Below are 18,617 nucleotides of genomic sequence, written 5' to 3'. Positions count from 1 at the left end.
TTCACTTATACGACGGCGGCCAGCATTATGGTCGGAGGAAACTGGGTACAGCCCGGGGGAAACCCACGACCATCCGCAGGTTGCTGACAGACCTTCTCACTTACGTAAAGTATAGGAAAATGGCAGACTATTGGTTGTATTTTTAGCTTATAATTATAGCTATGCATGTTACAAAAAATTTACCCTATATATTAAAATTATGATGCTTTGCAAAACGGGTCGTAATTCTGCTCAGTGGCCCAGTGAAGCATATTTTTTGACCGACGATTCCTTTCAAACCCATTTCATGCATATGACAAAGTATTAAGAACAAAGAGTCATACAGAATTACAAAGTTCCCCAGAGAAGGAGCCCATGTCAACAAGATTTTAACAGCGCCAGCTGGACAAAGGTGAACCAGATGAGGTGATGCCACTGGTTAAGGGAGGCTTAAATGTAGAAAGCCATTGAGATCCCTGATAATTATTATCCTAGCCAGCTTTTTGTTTTCTTTCATATGGATCATTCATCACCTAGTACCCAGGAACTTGAAAATTAATTCTGTACCACTGATCTCGGTCTGAAAGAATATGTCTTTTTCTTTTCCAAAGCTGAGCTTGTATGAAAGAAAAGAGGCTAAATGTGTACAAGGTTTGATTCTTTTTCCTGGACAGCTAGTGTTGTATTACTGTGCTTTAATGTACATGTAATAGGTTTTCTGAAAAACAAACAGAAAAAAAGGTGTACCAGTATAGTAAATATTCCTTGTGTTAGGCAGTATTAAAGGTGGAGAAAACATAAAAAGCATGTAAACTTCAGATGGAAGAATGTGAAAAGCTATTTGATAATACAGTCTTCATTATGTTTTAGATTTGTCTATCAAGAAGAAAGTACATTTGAAAATGTAGCGGGCATTTTGGACCATTCTTGAAGTATTTTTTGTATATATTTTCTTTGCATAATTATGCTCTAGCTGAGGGTGTAATGCTTGTATAATAAATATGTCTTTTCACCAAACATCGCTGTTCAGTGGAATTTTAATCAGATAAATAGTTTAGATGTATTGATTTACACTCAAATACAATAATCAGACATGCATCACAAGATTAGAACATTATTATTCAAAAACATATACATTGTACCAAGGGGTGGTCCCAGTACCCGCCAAACAAAAAACATTTTCAAAGACTTTTTACTGAAAGAAATTTACAAAAAAAAAAAGACATATTGAAGGCCATAGGTCATATTTACCATACAACTTGTCATGCTTCCATATGAAATCTGCAACACTTTTATGTTTTCATCTCCTTACAATACTTGCATAGTTGTATTATCAGTGTCATTCATTTGCTGTTTGTGGAATTGCTTGTTTGTACAGATCATATGCAAGCCCGTCACATTTCTCTCCCAACGTCCTGCATGGATACCACTTACATTTTCACGGAGTTCAGCAACACCCCAACAACCATAGAGGAAGGTGTCGGCAAAGGTGAACTCAAAATGGAGGACGAAACAAAGCAGCAGACGAACACTGATGACACAGCTGACCTTGACTTTGAAGATGACCTTGATGATGAAGACCTGGACTTGGATGACTTTGACAATGAAGAGGCAACATTTACTGTGGTAACAACGGCCAAGCAAACCACAGTGTAAACTTTGCTTACGTGTACGTGTGGAAATTCAGAGAGCCAAGATGGCTGCATATGTCACTTTAGATAGCCAATGTCTGCTATTAATTTCAATAATAATGAAGAGGATTGTGCTGTGCTGTGCTGTGCAAAGTGCTGTAATACACTGGGAATTGTAGAAGTGAAACCAGCTATGGTCTCTGCGTGAATCAGATAGCCTGATGGACGCCAGAAATTGGAGTTGTTATGTCTCAAAAGCATACGCATACGGACAACTTGGGGGATAAAGACAAAAAGACAATACAGTTTGCAACAGTAAAGCATCTGCCCAGGTACAAGTAACCAGTCTTGCAGACGATACAAATTACTTTGGTGTGGAAGACAATCATCAACATCTTGGAAGACACAATCACAGGATATCACTGGATTTACAAGACCTTTAACAGCAGGTGATTCTCAGGATATGAACAGGAGTTGACTCCCTGGATATAAGCACCAGATGATTCACAATATATGGACTCCAGGTGATTCTGGTGATTTCAGCTTCAGTTGACCAGATGATTCACAGGATATAATTATCAGCTGATTCACAGGATATGAACACTGGAGGAGTCACAAAGCATGAGGTTATGAACATTAGGTGAATCACAGGGTATGATCACTAGGGGAGTCCCAGAGTATGAAGTTATGAACATCAGGTGATTCACAGGATATGATCACCAGGGGAGTCCCAGAGTATGAAGTTATGAACACCAGGTAAGTCACAGGATATGATCACCAGGAGAGTCCCAGAGTATGAAGTTATGAACATCTGGTGATTCACAGGGTATGATCACCAGGAGAGTCCCAGAGTATGAAGTTATGAACATCAGGTGATTCACAGGATATGAACACTAGGGGAGTCCCAGAGTATGAAGTTATAAACATCAGGTGATTCACTGCATATGATCACTAGGGGAGTCCCAGAATATGAAGTTATGAACATCTGGTGATTCACAGGATATGATCACTAGGGGAGTCCCAGAATATGAAGTTATAAACATCAGGTGATTCACAGGATATGATCACCAGGGGAGTCCCAGAGTATGAAGTTATGAACACCAGGTAAGTCACAGGATATGATCACCAGGAGAGTCCCAGAGTATGAAGTTATGAACATCAGGTGATTCACAGGATATGAACACTAGGGGAGTCCCAGAGTATGAAGTTATAAACATCAGGTGATTCACTGCATATGATCACTAGGGGAGTCCCAGAATATGAAGTTATAAACATCTGGTGATTCACAGGATATGATCACTAGGGGAGTCCCAGAGTATGAAGTTATAAACTTCAGGTGATTCACAGGATATGATCACCAGGAAAGTCCCAGAGTATGAAGTTATGAACATCAGGTGATTCACTGAATATGATCACAAGGGGAGTCCCAGAGTATGAAGTTATGAACATCAGGTGATTCACAGGATATGATCACCAGGGGAGTCCCAGAGTATGAAGTTAGGAACATCAGGTGATTCACAGGATATGATCACTAGGGGAGTCCCAGAGTATGAAGTTATAAACATCAGGTGATTCACAGGATATGATCACCAGGAGAGTCCCAGAGTATGACGTTATGAACATCAGGTGATTCACAGGATATGAACACCAGGAGAGTCCCAGAGTATGACGTTATGAACATCAGGTGATTCACAGGATATGATCACCAGGAGAGTCCCAGAGTATGAAGTTATGAACATCAGGTGATTCACTGCATATGAACACTAGGGAAGTCCCAGAGTATGAAGTTATAAACATCAGGTGATTCACTGCATATGATCACTAGGGGAGTCCCAGAATATGAAGTTATAAACATCAGGTGATTCACAGGATATGATCACCAGGAGAGTCCCAGAGTATGAAGTTATGAACATCAGGTGAGTCACAAGATATGAACACCAGGGGAGTCCCAGAGTATGAAGTTATGAACATCAGGTGAGTCACAGGATATGAACACCAGGGGAGTCCCAGAGTATGAAGTTATGAACATCAGGTGATTCACAGGATATGAACACCAGGGGAGTCCCAGAGTATGACATTATGAACATCAGGTGATTCACAGGATATGATCACCAGGGGAGTCCCAGAGTATGAAGTTAGGAACATCAGGTGATTCACAGGATATGATCACTAGGGGAGTCCCGGAGTATGAAGTTATGAACATCAGGTGATTCAGAGCTTATGATCACTTGGGGAGTCCCAGAGTATGAAGTTATAAACATCTGGTGATTCACAGGATATGAACACCAGGGGAGTCCCAGAGTATGAAGTTATGAACATCAGGTGATTCACAGGATATGATCACTAGGGGAGTCCCAGAGTATGAAGTTATGAACATCAGGTGATTCACAGGATATGATCACCAGGAGAGTCCCAGAGTGTGAAGTTATGAACCTCAGGTGATTCACAGGATATGATCACTAGGGGAGTCCCAGAGTATGAAGTTATAAACATCAGGTGATTCACAGGATATGATCACTTGGGGAGTCCCAGAGTATGAAGTTATAAACTTCAGGTGATTCACAGGATATGATCACTAGGGAGTCCCAGAGTATGAAGTTATGAACATCAGGTGATTCACAGGATATGATCACCAGGAGAGTCCCAGAGTATGAAGTTATAAAAATCTGGTGATTCACAGGATATGATCACCAGGAAAGTCCCAGAGTATGAAGTTATAAAAATCTGGTGATTCACAGGATTTGATCACTAGGGGAGTCCCAGAGTATGAAGTTATGAACATCAGGTGATTCACAGCATATGGTCACTAGGGGAGTCCCAGAGTATGAAGTTATGAACATCAGGTGATTTACAGGACACAGACAAGTGATTCAAAGAATATGAACATAAGGGTAGTCATGGTAGATAAAGTTATAAACACCAGATAATTAACAGGTTATGAACACCAGGTGATTCACAGGACATGAACACCAGGTAATTAACAGGATATGAAAACTAGCTGACTCACCTATTATAAGAGCCCGGTGATTCATAGGGCAAAAACACCAGGTGGTCTCCAGGATTTATACACCAGGTGATTCAAAAGACATAAATGTCAGGTGATTTACAATGCATGAATGCCCGGTGATTCACATGATATGAACAATAAGTGATTCACAGGATACGAACAATAAGTGATTTACATGATATGAACAATAAGTGATTCACATGATATTAATGCCAGCTGATTTACAGGATATTAACATCAGGTGATTCACAGCACAAGAACACCTCATGATTCACAAGATATGAACATTAGGGACCACAGGACATGAACACCAGGTGATTCACATGACATACACACCACATGATTCGAAGGATATGAATACTAGGGATGACAGAATATGAACGCCAAGTGGCACACCCAGGTGGCACACCCAGGTGGTTCACAGGATATGAAAATCTGTTGATTTACAGGATACAAACACCATGTGACTCACAGGATATGAGCAAAGAGTGATTCAAAGGGTATGAAAACCTAGTGATTTACAGGATATGAACACCATAACACTCACTCACAAACACCAGGTGATTTGCAGGATATACACACCAGGTGATTCACAGTATATCAAAATCTGGTGATTCACACTTTATGAACACCAAGTATCACACAGGTTATATTCAACAGATGATTCACAGAAACCAACACCAGCTGATTCAACTGATATGAACACCAGGTGATTCACACGATTTGAACACCAGGTGATTCACACAACAAAAAGGATCGCAGATGTGAAGTTATGAACACCCGGTGATTTAAAATATATGAGCACAAGGTGATTCACCTGATATGAACATAGTTAGATTCACATGACATGAACACACATATAAAAAGCATTTGTGAACATCAGTTTATCCATTTGTTCAGCTATGAACAAACAGGTCAAAAAAGACATCTTCACATATAAGCATTTGATGCTTTGCATTGTAATACATTTGAACATCCCACGTTCCCTTATAAGTATAGATATCGACTTGATCTATGAAATGTTCATCCTATGATTCGCAACATACGAACATCAAACTAATCTGGATATGAAAATGACCAGTGTTCTGATACAAGCACATGGGTATTAAAAGTTAGTATCAAGAAAACACACATAAAATAAACCACGCAGATATCAATGTCAGAGTGTCTCAAAAATTTGAATGCAGGTGGTGTGAAAGATATGATGTTCTATGAAACACATATTTTATGGAATGGTAATGGTACCTACTTGTATATATATATATATGTATATATATATATATATATATATACAGGTATGTATACTTACATGTATGTATAGACATACTTTCACACATATCATATCATCAATATCAAAGGAACGCTGTGATAAAAATGTGGTACTGATGTCTACATCACAAAAATATTTGAACATCACCATGATCTCTCAACCTACATGTACATGTATATCTCAACTGCTCTACTATTAAAAGTTCAAGGGGAAGGTCTGTCAGCAACCTGTGTATGGTTGTGGGTTTCCCATGGGCTCTGCTCGGTTTCCTCCCACCATAATGCTGGCCAACGTCATATAAGTGAAATATTCTTGAGTACGGCATAAAACACCAATCAAATAAATAAATAAATCAAATAAAAGTCTAAAGAGCTTGATTCAAACACGCAACCTCATTAAACTGTCTATGAGAGCCAGTCATGCCAGTGAGACCTACAATTTGCCTGAGGAAGCCGATTGTGACCTCTAATAAGCTGTTCATAAAGATTTATTGCTATTTCAGCTTCAATTGGTTGATCCACCTACATGTACTTTAAACATCAAAGTGAAAGCAAATCACACTTTCAACTGTGTAGGTTTTCCAACTAGTTTGACTTCACAATGTTTGTTATTGGTAAAAAAATTCAAAATGCTTAACTTGGCAATAGAAACATTGCATGACATGACAATTTTTTTTTTCTTTTTTTTTTGGACTTTTCAAAACTGATTAATGCCTCTGGAGGAGAATGCTACATCAAGCCGTTTTTTTGGCCAATTCAGATATTATTGCATTTGTGAGTTGTAAACGAACATCTAAGATGCCATAAAAACCCTCAAAATAAACAAACTGATGTAGCACTTACCTCTGTTCCTTGCTTTATACAGGTATTCTGTTACAGGTAACTTCATAAACACATATTGTCCTGGAAATGCTTGCACTTAGTTATACATATCTGAAAAAAAAAGTTATACCTGCTTTAAATTTAAAAAAACCCATTTCACATCCTGGACAAATTCTAAATTCCGAAACATAATGTACATAATGCTTTATAGCAACAGTTGGATTAACAGCTTCAGAAATTCTTGTGAATCTTTTGGTTGTCATTTATACTAGAGAACAAATCTCCTATTACACAATTTATTTATTTATTTATTTATTTCATTGGTGCTTTACGCAGTGCTCAAGAATATTTCACTTATATGATGGAGGCCAGCATAATGGTGGGAGGAAACCATGCAGAGCTTGTGGGGAAATACACGACCATCGGCAGGTTGCTGGAAGTCCTTCCCATGTACGTTTCTCTGACTTAAGTCATAGTCTGAAATCTCATTTTAACCCTTATTTGTCTAGCTTATATAGGAATTGAAATTTGTCTGCATGAGCAGAGCTTTTTTTCTAGGACAAAGGTATTGCCCATGATCTAATACAACTATACATTTATACATTATCAATTTTCTTGGTTGTTCAGAACAGCATCATTCCGTCATAAAGAAGAAAGGGCGAATGCCAAGTTTCTCCCTATTTGAAACGCAGGGACGCCAACGCTGCAAGCCCACACAATGTTTAATAGCTATGTTGTTCTGCTCTTTTATGTCTTGATGCTGACATGCCATGCGTCACTTACTCAAGTCCAAAGGGATACAGAGTCAATGCTGAATGGCTGACAGAGGAGATAGGCTTTCCTTGGTTAAACCCAGCAGCCTTGGTCACATTTGAATAAATGTACCATACCTAAAATTCAGTTTAGACTAGACATAGCCTGGGCTTGCTGGTCTCTTACACCAGCCAATCAGAATCGATTCTCCATCCCTTTAAGTTCGTCACATGGGACACAATAACTCCAGCACGAGTGAAGCCACCTAGATTCAGTGTCAGTTAAATCCATTTGCTGCTTAAAGAGCGTTTTATAGGTGATAGAAATGTTGCAATTCCAGGCTTGGCTTTCTACATGGCACAATTAACTGTGATCTTAATGGTATGCAATTCATGCTATAAACACTCCTTAATGGATGATTGCCTGACCACAAACACACTTATTTAAGCAGAAAATTAATTTTATTGACTAGGCACAGTGAAGAGGAAATGAGACCATAAAACAGAAAAACTGCCACATCCCCAGATGATTAAATGCTGTAGTGCTGTGTCCATTCCATGCGAGTTTTCAAAGCCTTGCTTATTTTTAGAAACAAGAAGATATTCTGTAAATCTCTCCGTAGCTCTCCGACTCTTGACAGGGTACTGAAATTTTGTGCAAATAACACTTTGAATTTAATCGTTTGGCTAATTGGCAATTTGTCTTAATAGACATTTTACAGGCCGTTGAACAACCGATCCCTGATTACTTTTCTCAAAGAACTATTAGCACTAATCGGCTATAAACGTCACGCTAATAGGCTATTAAATTTAAGACACCTTGCAGGTGGTTTAGAGAGCGATTAAAAACAATGACAGCGCTTTTCACACACTGCGGCCAGGCCATAAAACTAATGAATTTCATCTGCACGTTAATCATTTAGAGAGTTACTTTACACACTTGACATGCTCAGCCATTGCTGTTTCTTGCAAGTTTTCACGCACTTTCATGCATTTACTTTTGTGTGTCCGCGGAAAAACCAAGTCTGTTCACCCCGTCAGTAAGTGATTGACAAATAACTGATTTTCTTGCGTTGGTCACAGTCATCATCAATTTAGACGTCAAAATGTTACGGTTTAGTATAAACTGGTCAGCAACATAATCTTTCTCTCATCTATGAAAATTTGTCACCTTATCACGCTTAACTTTTCCCAGCTTCATGGCATCCATATTGTAACCAGGACGTGCGTCATGTAAACAGGCGATGCACTGTGGGATACGACACACTCGCTAATCAGGGATTTCCCATCTAATAGTGCTATTAGTTAATAGCCGTTTGATTTAATGTCTAGGAAACGGGAATAAACGTCCGTCTTAGGTAATCTAGGATTAAGGGTTAATAGGTGATATTAGTGTTTAATTTTAAAAGGCAACTGGCCTCTGATATTTGTTTGGAAGATAGTATGATATTTCATTTTAAAAATGTAAGTTTTATGTCAGTAATATTTTATGACATTTATTTGCCCCTAAAAATGTGTTTTCTTTTGGGCAAAATTTTACAAATCAGTAACATCCTGTGTTTTAACATGGTCTATTTATCTTAACAAGGAGCCTGATGACAATGACTTCTGTGAGATGTCACAAATGTTATGAAATTGTTTAAATCAGTTTTGAGGAGATGGTAGCATTTTCCAGAGACTTTCACGGCAATCAAAAAGACTGAAAATAATGTTGCATTAGTGTGGTGCAATATTAACATGTACCTTTCAATAATTTTCGTCGCTAAAATGTCGAAGATGAAAACGACCTCAAAATCAACAAGGGGATTCTCACGCATCATTACACAGAATTCAGATTTAAGTTCGTTATTTATTGGCTCATTTTGTGACATGTAGAGAACAATGGTGTACAATTCAATGATGTATTTACAATGATGATGAGTCTTGTTAATGTGTCACTATAAACGGATATCACACATATAATTACCCTTAATGACCATAAATTTCGTCCATGACTAATTTGCCCATTCTTCCTGATTGGGAGACTTGTACTGAGTTTAGAAAGGTGTGTTGAGGTTTGCTTGGAACATGGAATAATATTCTACTGGCAAATTGTAAATTTCAGAGCCACAAAAAATATTTCGTGACATTTATTTGCCTCTGAAAATACACTTTTGTGTCATTTTTAGTTGGGTATATATGTTGAAGATTCATCTCGGTCAAATATAGTGTACTACGAGTATATATAACAAAATTTGTAGTGTTGACAGGGCCAGGCAATTTGCTATACTAAACATTTTAAAATTTTCAGAGATGCCTGTAACTCTTATGTTTCAGCAAGTTCTACACTAATACAGGTAGCAGGCATTTCAGGAAATTCCTTTCTACATAGTCTATGTTTATACAAAACGTATTTTAAATACAAACAATTATCCAAAGCGAAAATGTTTGGCTCGAAATAGGTGTTGAAAATCATACACATGTGGTTATGTTAATTGTATCATGTTGTTGTATTATTGTGGTCATGTTAATTGTGTTCTCTTCATATCATGAGTGCATTTATTAAAATGCTTTTTATGCAAGATTTACAAATGAAACGGCTAAATAACTTTCTAACAGAAAAAAAATTGTTGTATGCCATTTATAGGGTGATTAGTTCCAACTGAAAACATCATGTACAAATATATATTTATTTATTTATTTGATAAAATAAAAAACGGTGTTTTACGCCGTACTCAAGAATATTTCACTTATACGACGGCGGCCAGCATTATGGTGGGAGGAAGCTGGGCAGAGCCCGGGGGAAACCCACAACCTTCCGCAGGTTGCTGGCAGACCTTCCCACATACGGCCGGAGAGGAAGCCAGCATGAGCTGGACTTGAATTCACAGCAACCGCATTCGTGAGAGACTCCTGGGTCATTGCGCTGCGCTAGCGCGCTAACCGACTGAGCCACGGAGGCCCCTTACAAATATATATATATATATATATATATATATATATATACTACTGGTATACATATCAGCACAGCATCTTAACCAACACGAGTGAATAAAACAGACTATTTTTATCATCATCAAGATTTGTGTCTTTGTGACTATTAAAGTAAAAGAAAGCTAAAATATAAAGTAAGGTTCATCATACAGCCACAGAGTTCCAAATGGGGGCCTGCGAATTAAACTAAAGTATTGGCGCCAGAAAATGAGAGGGCTTTTTGTGGGTTGAAAAGGATAACATGATTTTATCTCTGTTATAGGCCCATCATCTTGCTGTGTAGTGGATGATAAGTCAGTTTCCACAGGCATTAAAATGTAAACAATCTTCTACATTTAATAATACCGCTACTACACGTATTTTTGTTTGCAAGGTTTAGCTGTGTGTTTAAAATTGTTTAACAAATTTCTTGCCTTGTTTTTGTGCAATGTATAAAAGTTGCACAATGTTAAGTCATATTATGGACTAGATGCTGGTGTTTATCCAACTAAAAAAATCAACACATAAAATGGCAGGCCAAGCATGAGATGTCAATGTATGGACAGCTAGAAGCTCTGCTTTCTAATTAATGGTGGCATGACAAAGATACAACAAATTTATTATTCACTGAACGGAAACACCGTTCACGGCCGATGCAAACCACAGAGATGTTACAAGAGATACACATAACTCTGGGGCCAGTTTCATGAAGCAAACTTAGTGCTAAGTAGGCCTAAGCTAAGTGAACTTTATATCTCTTCCAACATACGTCGTCATGGTATTTAAGGTCAAACTTAGCTAAGTGAGCTTCATGAAACTCGTCCCTGTGCTGAAAGCTACTTAAGAACAAAATTATCTCCATTGTTTGGATTTAAGATAAGAGGATCCTTTCAGTAACTGGGTCACATTTAAATCCATTTGAGACTAGTTTTATGCAGAAAATCTGATGAAGTGTTAACTTTTCTCTCTTCAAAGTCCGGATTAAATCTAAGGTCACGATCAGAAAAAATGGATAACACAGACGATAAATGACAGTCGCAAGCCTTGTCTGAAACCTCAGTTTCTTGTTTGACTGACTGGGCAAATTGTTCCGTCTATTTTTCATTCAAGATGACTGATGAAACCATTGCTAAACTTGTCATTTTGGGCTGCGTGGCCCTGTTCGGTTGATTTTCATGTCTTTTGGCGCAAGGTTTCAAAACTTTAGTAGACCCAACTTGCCACGACTGCAAAAAATTACTTTGATGAGCGAAAAGGAAATATTTCTGTGAACTGCAAAAAACATTTTGACTCAGGATTGGATTTTTGCTTGCAGAAGTAATAAGCAAAGTCCTATTCTCTCCTGCTTTAGGGTGAATTTAAAAGCCCACTTCGTTATGGACCGACTGGATTTTGGAATTCAATGATTAAATGTTGAGGCAGGCAAATATCAGAAAGTTGTTGAAAATAGACCTCAACCACCAAATTGGCAGGCCATGTTTAAAAATTGCAGGTCATCTGCTAAGACTTTGTGTCTGTAAAAAAGGTGCAGGCCAAAGGAGATTTTGAGCCCTGAGACAACTGAAAACTATGCATAAAAATACTTTCATTTAATTTTTCCGTGATGACCCAACAGTCTCTCACAAATGCGGTCGCCGTGAGTTCAAGTCCAGCTCATGCTGGCTTCCTCTCCGGCCGTAAGTGGGAAGGTCTGCCAGCAACCTGCAGATGGTTGTGGATTTCCCCCGGGCTCTGCCCGGTTTCCTCCCACCATAATACTGGCCATCATCGTATAAGTGAAATATGCTTGAGTCTAGCGTAAAACACCAATCAAATAAATAAATAAATAAATTTAATTTTCAGATTTTTTGGAGAGTGTTGAAAGGAATAAAAATATCTGAAAACTATTGTGAGCCTTATGAGCCATAATGACGGTAGCGAGGAATGTCACATCACCTTTTTTTTCGATGTTCACCAAAAGGAAGGAATTTTTTGGAACATTATTTCAGTAATCTTTCACTCATGTTATTTATTTATTTATTTTATTTGATTGGTGTTTTACGCCGTACTCAAGAACATTTCACTCATACGACGGCGGCCAGCATTGTGGTGGGTGGAAACCAGGCACAGCCCGGGGGAAACCCACGACCATCCGCAGGTTGCTGGCAGACCTACCCACAACCTGTGGATGGTTGTGGGTTTCCCCCGGGCTGTGCCCGGTTTCCACCCACCACAATGCTGGCCGCCTCATGTGTAAAAGGAGTTATTCCAACATCCAGTGTCGTGATTTAGAGTTAGATAAACTTCCTGTGAGGTCAGAATTCCTCGCGTCTGATTGTATGGTCCATAAACCTCACTTTAGAAGTCAAATGTTTGTGCGCCTTTAACTCTCTTCACAAAAATCTAAAAAATAAATGAAAGTATATTTATGCATAGTTTTAAGTGGTCTATTTAGTGATGCCTACTTTGAATTTTAGACGTCATTTCCTTTAAAGGCGGCGAAAACACTAAGGGGGAAGTATGTCAGATGAAAGACCATTTAAAACTGTCCCCTAAAATAGTTGGATTTATTTTCTTATAATTGTTTCAACTCAGAAAAATGCACTTGAAACTTAAGGATTCTACTGTGAACTTTTCTGAGCGTATTTAGACCAGTGACGTCACATCAGGTTTTTGCCACTAAACTCACTAAATGGACGGCTAGATTTCTGCATTCAAAATCCATATATATATGGATACATTCACTAAATGGATGTCAAAACTATTTGAAGCAACAAACAAGTGTGTGATGTCACTGATCACCTTCAGGTTACTACAGACTACTGTAGAATCTAATGTTTTTAATGGTTATTCCCCCTATGTATGCTTTTAGTGCGTTTTTTTTTTTTTTGCCTTCAAAGAATTCAACTGTCAACTGGTTTATCTATTTATCTGATTACTGTTTCAAAGCACAGCAAGGCTCAAGAATTTTCCATGTACATGACAGTTGACTTTTTGGGCGGACAAAACTGGATTAAACAAAAGCCCTCAGCTGTTCAGACAGATATTTCGGCCCGCTTACATATGCATCATTAGTAGGATCAATGGTCTTCTGACAGAAGTCTTGGAAAGCCATGGGAATCTTAAAAAAGTCATAGCAATCTTGGGAAGCCACAGGAATCTTGGGAAGCCATGGAATATCTCACTGATGGACAGATCAGGTCATCTTACATCAAGGACCACAGGAAAGTTCATTCCCGGGGCTTTGACAACTGATGATTAAATCAGTAATATAATCACCAATAATGTCAATTATTGCCATTTGATAGAAAACAATTTCCCTCAAAAAGTATAGTGTCTAGTTAGTGACAGATGTGTAATGAAATGTCTAACTCTATATCATTGTCAAATTCATCTTAATGGCTTTTTTCAGCTCTGCTCCATACATTAATGTTATCCCTACTATACAAGTGAAAAATTCTTAAGTGCAAATGAACTGTAAATCTTCAACCTTTTGAACTGCTATATCGCATTATTTAGTGGAAATTATGCGTACAAATATTATGAAAATGATGCTAAAATGATTTGTTTGTATCATTATGCAAGATTCAAGCTTCATAGAAGTGTGCAAACTATTTCTCTACACATCATGTCTCCATCAGCATGTTTGAACATATTGGTTGCAGAGGCGGCTAAAAAGGTTGAAGAAATAGGGTAAACATCACCTGTAATCCAAAAAAATGTCGCCTGCAATTTCATGTTCAAATTTACATTCTTCTAGATCAATGATCCAGATCAATGCTATGTTATCTTCCTAACATACCTCTACCTTGGGTCAATAGATTTATTTATTTGATTGTTTTTTTATGCCGTACTGAAAAATATTTCACTCAAATGACAGCAGCCAATATTATGGTCGAAGGACCTAGGGTCAATAGAAGTCACGAAATCTGGGAAAATGTGCAGTTTGGTGTGTGGCAAAATTTTAAGTCATTTCCCAATGATAAAGGCTGTAAGTCAGAAAATTTCGTGGACACTTACCTGACAAAGTACAGTGGTTTTTCTCGGGCTTCGAACAGTCCCCTCCACCCACATACCCGATACAAGTTCTCTGTCGGGGTACGAAACACTAACAAAATATACCATAATACTTCCATTTTCAACCGCTACGGCAACCAATAATTTGAAACACTTGCGGTGTAGAGAAATAATTTGAATTGTTTTATGAAGCTAGCATCTTAATGACACACAGAATATCATGTATAGCCTCATTTTCATAATTTATGTATGCATAAATTCCACTGAAAGAAGTGTTTTAGTTGTTGAAAAGGAGGAAGATTTACACTACAGGTAAACAAGCCTTAGAACAAATTCAATGCAATCCTCGATGTATTAAAGAGGTAAGATGAAAAATGCGTCTTTTTCATAATGATTTATGAAATCTGCCATCAAGGACATTATCCTGGCAGCCTTCCCATAGGTGAAATATCCCTGAGTATGGCATAAAAATAACCAATGAAAAATATGCATTTCATATATAATACAAATAATAAATCATTAAACAAAGCCTTACCCTAAAGTGATGACAATGATTTCCTCAATACACTGATGAAGTCCACATCACAATGGTGTCCTCCATACGACAATATAATCCACAGTACAGCAATGTTGTCCTCAATACACTGAAGTCTTCAGAACAAACATGTTGTCCTCAATACACTGATGAAGTCCACAGCACAATGGTGTCCTCCATACGACAATATAATCCACAGAACAATAATGTTGTCCTCAATATACTGAAGTCCTCAGAACAACCATGTTGTCCTCAATACACTGATGAAGTCCACAGCACAATGGTGTCCTCCATACGACAATATAATCCACAGTACAGCAATGTTGTCCTCAATACACTGAAGTCTTCAGAACAACCATGTTGTCCTCAATACACTGATGAAGTCCACAGCACAATGGTGTCCTCCATACGACAATATAATCCACAGAACAATAATGTTGTCCTCAATACACTGAAGTCCTCAGTACAACCATGTTGTCCTCAATACACTGATGAAGTCCACAGCACAATGGTGTCCTCCATACAACAATATAATCCACAGTACAACAATGTTGTCCTCAATACACTGATGAAGTCCACAGCACAATAGTGTCCTCCATACGACAATATAATCCACAGAACAATAATGTTGTCCTCAATACACTGAAGTCCTCAGTACAACCATGTTGTCCTCAATATACTGATGAAGTCCACAGCACAATGGTGTCCTCCATATGACAATATAATCCACAGTACAACGATGTTGTCCTCAATACACTGAAGTCCTCAGTACAACCATGTTGTATTTAATACACTAAAGTCCTCAGTACAACAATGTTGTCCTTAATACACTGACAATGACATTTATACAATTATGTGTCAAAACGTATCTTCAAAAAGTCAATACTATCAACAAGACAATACTATCATAAATAAATATTTATGGGAATATTAATCTTCAATATAAGTGTTATCTGTGAAAAAAAACCCCACAAAAAATAAACAAAAAACAAATCTGTTATCATGGTCTTTTACTGCACCCAGAATATACAACAAATATTCTTGCTGTGCACAACACCTCCTCATTTGTCTTATTTATTTCATGTTAGATGACCAGTGTATAATCTCATCTCATAAAATTTTCAATATGCTGTGCAAGATTTACCTGTAATATAGTGGTCAGTGTGATATAAAGGTGGAAGAAATTAGCGGACCAGGTGTAAATCACCTGACAGACAGATTTTCTCTGTAAGGTCACCCCTGAACAGCCTTATCACCCAATGTCGCCCACTTAATACGGTAAATTGCCAATTTGTCACGCGGGCCCGTGAGAGTACAGATGGCAGAGGGCATACCGGTACTAAAGATTTGCATTCTTTTACTTGAAAGAACTTCTTGTTTGTCTTGTTAGCACTGAAATGCCAACACTTTTTACTATTCAGCTCACCAAGAGCTCAAATTCTCAGAAGCAGAGCAGTAGCTCCCCTCCATTTCTCAGTAGCAGAGCAGTTGCTCCGCTCCATTTCTCAGTAGCAGAGCAGTTGCTCCGCTCCATTTCTCAGTAGCAGAGCAGCAGCTGCTATGGTGTACATGTTATCTTAATCAAGTGGCATTTTACAAGTCGACAGGACCCTGGCGCACAACGTTTCAATGCTGATGACGATGCAAGTACCAGCATCGAAAGGTCGAGTATAATAAGTACGAATTTGTTATCCATGGCTTTGTAATGGCTTTGTTCGCACATACCCTGTACGCTCTGTTTAGGGCAACGACATCTGCACACCTCCTGGGGAAACAACATCGGCTGAAGCAAATCAGTATCAGAATTGGTGCACTTTGCACACAAGAAAAGCATATTGACAACCCTGAAAGTTCAGATTAAAGGATTGCTTTCAGGGGCTCATATTCGTTTAAATCCCCAATTTTGCCTGGATCCATCCTCCACTGTTCAGGCTTTATGATTTTAAGCTGCTGGTGCGCTACTCTATATGGATTGAGGGCTTTCACATAAACGGGTTAAGACATAGGCTTCTTAAAAGCTTTACAAGAGGTAACAAAAAAGGACACGATACAAGCTACTCTTTCAAGATTTTTACAATCCCCCAAATCCCCTTTCAGACATAAGCAGAGAAAATGGGTTTCAAATCCAAAAATCAATTCCTGACCTTGACAAAATGAAAGTTAACATCAAATCATCGTCACAGTTTTATCAGAAATACGCTACGACTGCATTGTCCACAGGAACCCACCACACAGATGCTTAATGCCATCTTCTTTGTAAACTTAAACCATGTTCAAGTTTCAAACACATGTTCCTTCGCATGATCTTCAAAAGAAAAAGTAAACATCAATCATCATAACAAGTAAACAAGTCATTGAACAAGTAAACTTGGACATAAAAGGTAAAAAAAAAAATAAAAGCCACATGGGTACATCTTTTGATATTGTAGGACAGACATGATATATGGCACAAGTCCACGTCGCTGCAAAGGTAAATCTTGCTTGCCTCCAATGACCTGGACAAAACAGTGACAGTTTGATCGATCGCACTATTATATTAGACAGAACTAGCAGATGATCAAGCACACATGGCTTATGTCCTTGTCACTTTAAAAGTAAAACTAGCTGTATATTCACTGGAGTGTTGACGCTACTCCGTCTCGATAAGTTCTTAAAAGTCATGTTGTTTCAGACCTCCGAGCTGCTGGATGAGTGTATTTCCACCACTACGTATTACAGATCACAGCAGACGGAGGCATATTGACTACGAAGACAGGCAGCCAATACATAAATCCATTTTAGATTGTACAGTACACTATGGCAGTCCAATTCTAAACAAACATCATCGCAACATTTTCTAAAAATTTTTTTGGCATAACTTTAAAATTGTCAGAATGTATAGTTGTAAATTTGAGTGAGTGAGAGAGGGCTTGGGGTTTAACGTTGTTCTTAACAATTTTTCAGTCATATGACGACGAAGGGGTCCTTAGAGTGCATGTAATGTGCTCCTTGTTGCAGGACTGTAAAGTTGATGTCCAATACTAATGTAACTTGGACAAAATTGTTTCATTCTATGTCAAGGTACAAACCTTTATTGTATGGAGGTATGTACGCTTAGGTTTGTATGTTGTACTTGCAGGTAACAATTTTTTAGTCACATGATGATGAAGAGCTGCTGCTACTGAAGTATCATGTCGAAGACACCAGGCATGACATCCCACCAAGTCACATTATACTCACACTGGGCCAACCAGTCCTGTTTCCTTGATCTAACCCCTCAGTGCTGAGCACCAAGCGAGGCAGCAACAAGCACCATTTCTAATGTCTTTGGTGTGACCAGACCTGGATTTGATCCCAGGTCTCGCTGGCTTTGAAGCAGATCCGTTATTGTGCATATGTACACAATAACTTCATATGCACATACAATGTACACCCTCACACATGTATTTATTTAGTTGATTCAAATTTGTTTAACACCAAATTTTTAACCGAGAAATTTTCATTGATATGATGAAGGTCAAGTGTATGACCCAGTATACAAAAAAATGCCCAGAGTTACATGTAACCATTGACATTTGCAATGCACAACAAACTTCAAAAACAGCAACAGCTGGATTTGACCACGTGACCCCGGCTATTTTAGGTGCCAGCAGGCCCCCACAAGCTTGCGCATGTATTTGATTTATTTATTTGAG

The 18,617-nt window shown here is 38.2% G+C and overlaps 1 long non-coding RNA gene across 1 annotated transcript in view; it reads right to left on the bottom strand.

The window, feature by feature from the left end:
- LOC135465833 (uncharacterized) overlaps nucleotides 1-6,887 on the bottom strand; it is an 88,084-nt gene extending 81,197 nt beyond the window's left edge. The window contains exon 1 of the long non-coding RNA XR_010444071.1: nucleotides 6,730-6,887. This is a non-coding gene — a long non-coding RNA (uncharacterized LOC135465833). The remainder of the gene's footprint in view (nucleotides 1-6,729) is intronic.
- Between the last annotated feature and the right edge of the window lie 11,730 nt (nucleotides 6,888-18,617).

Source organism: Liolophura sinensis, chromosome 5 (genome assembly GCF_032854445.1).
Source record: "Liolophura sinensis isolate JHLJ2023 chromosome 5, CUHK_Ljap_v2, whole genome shotgun sequence".
NCBI lineage: Eukaryota > Metazoa > Mollusca > Polyplacophora > Chitonida > Chitonidae > Liolophura > Liolophura sinensis.
Note: the sequence above shows the minus strand (reverse complement) of the source record. Positions and strands in the feature narration are given on the sequence as shown.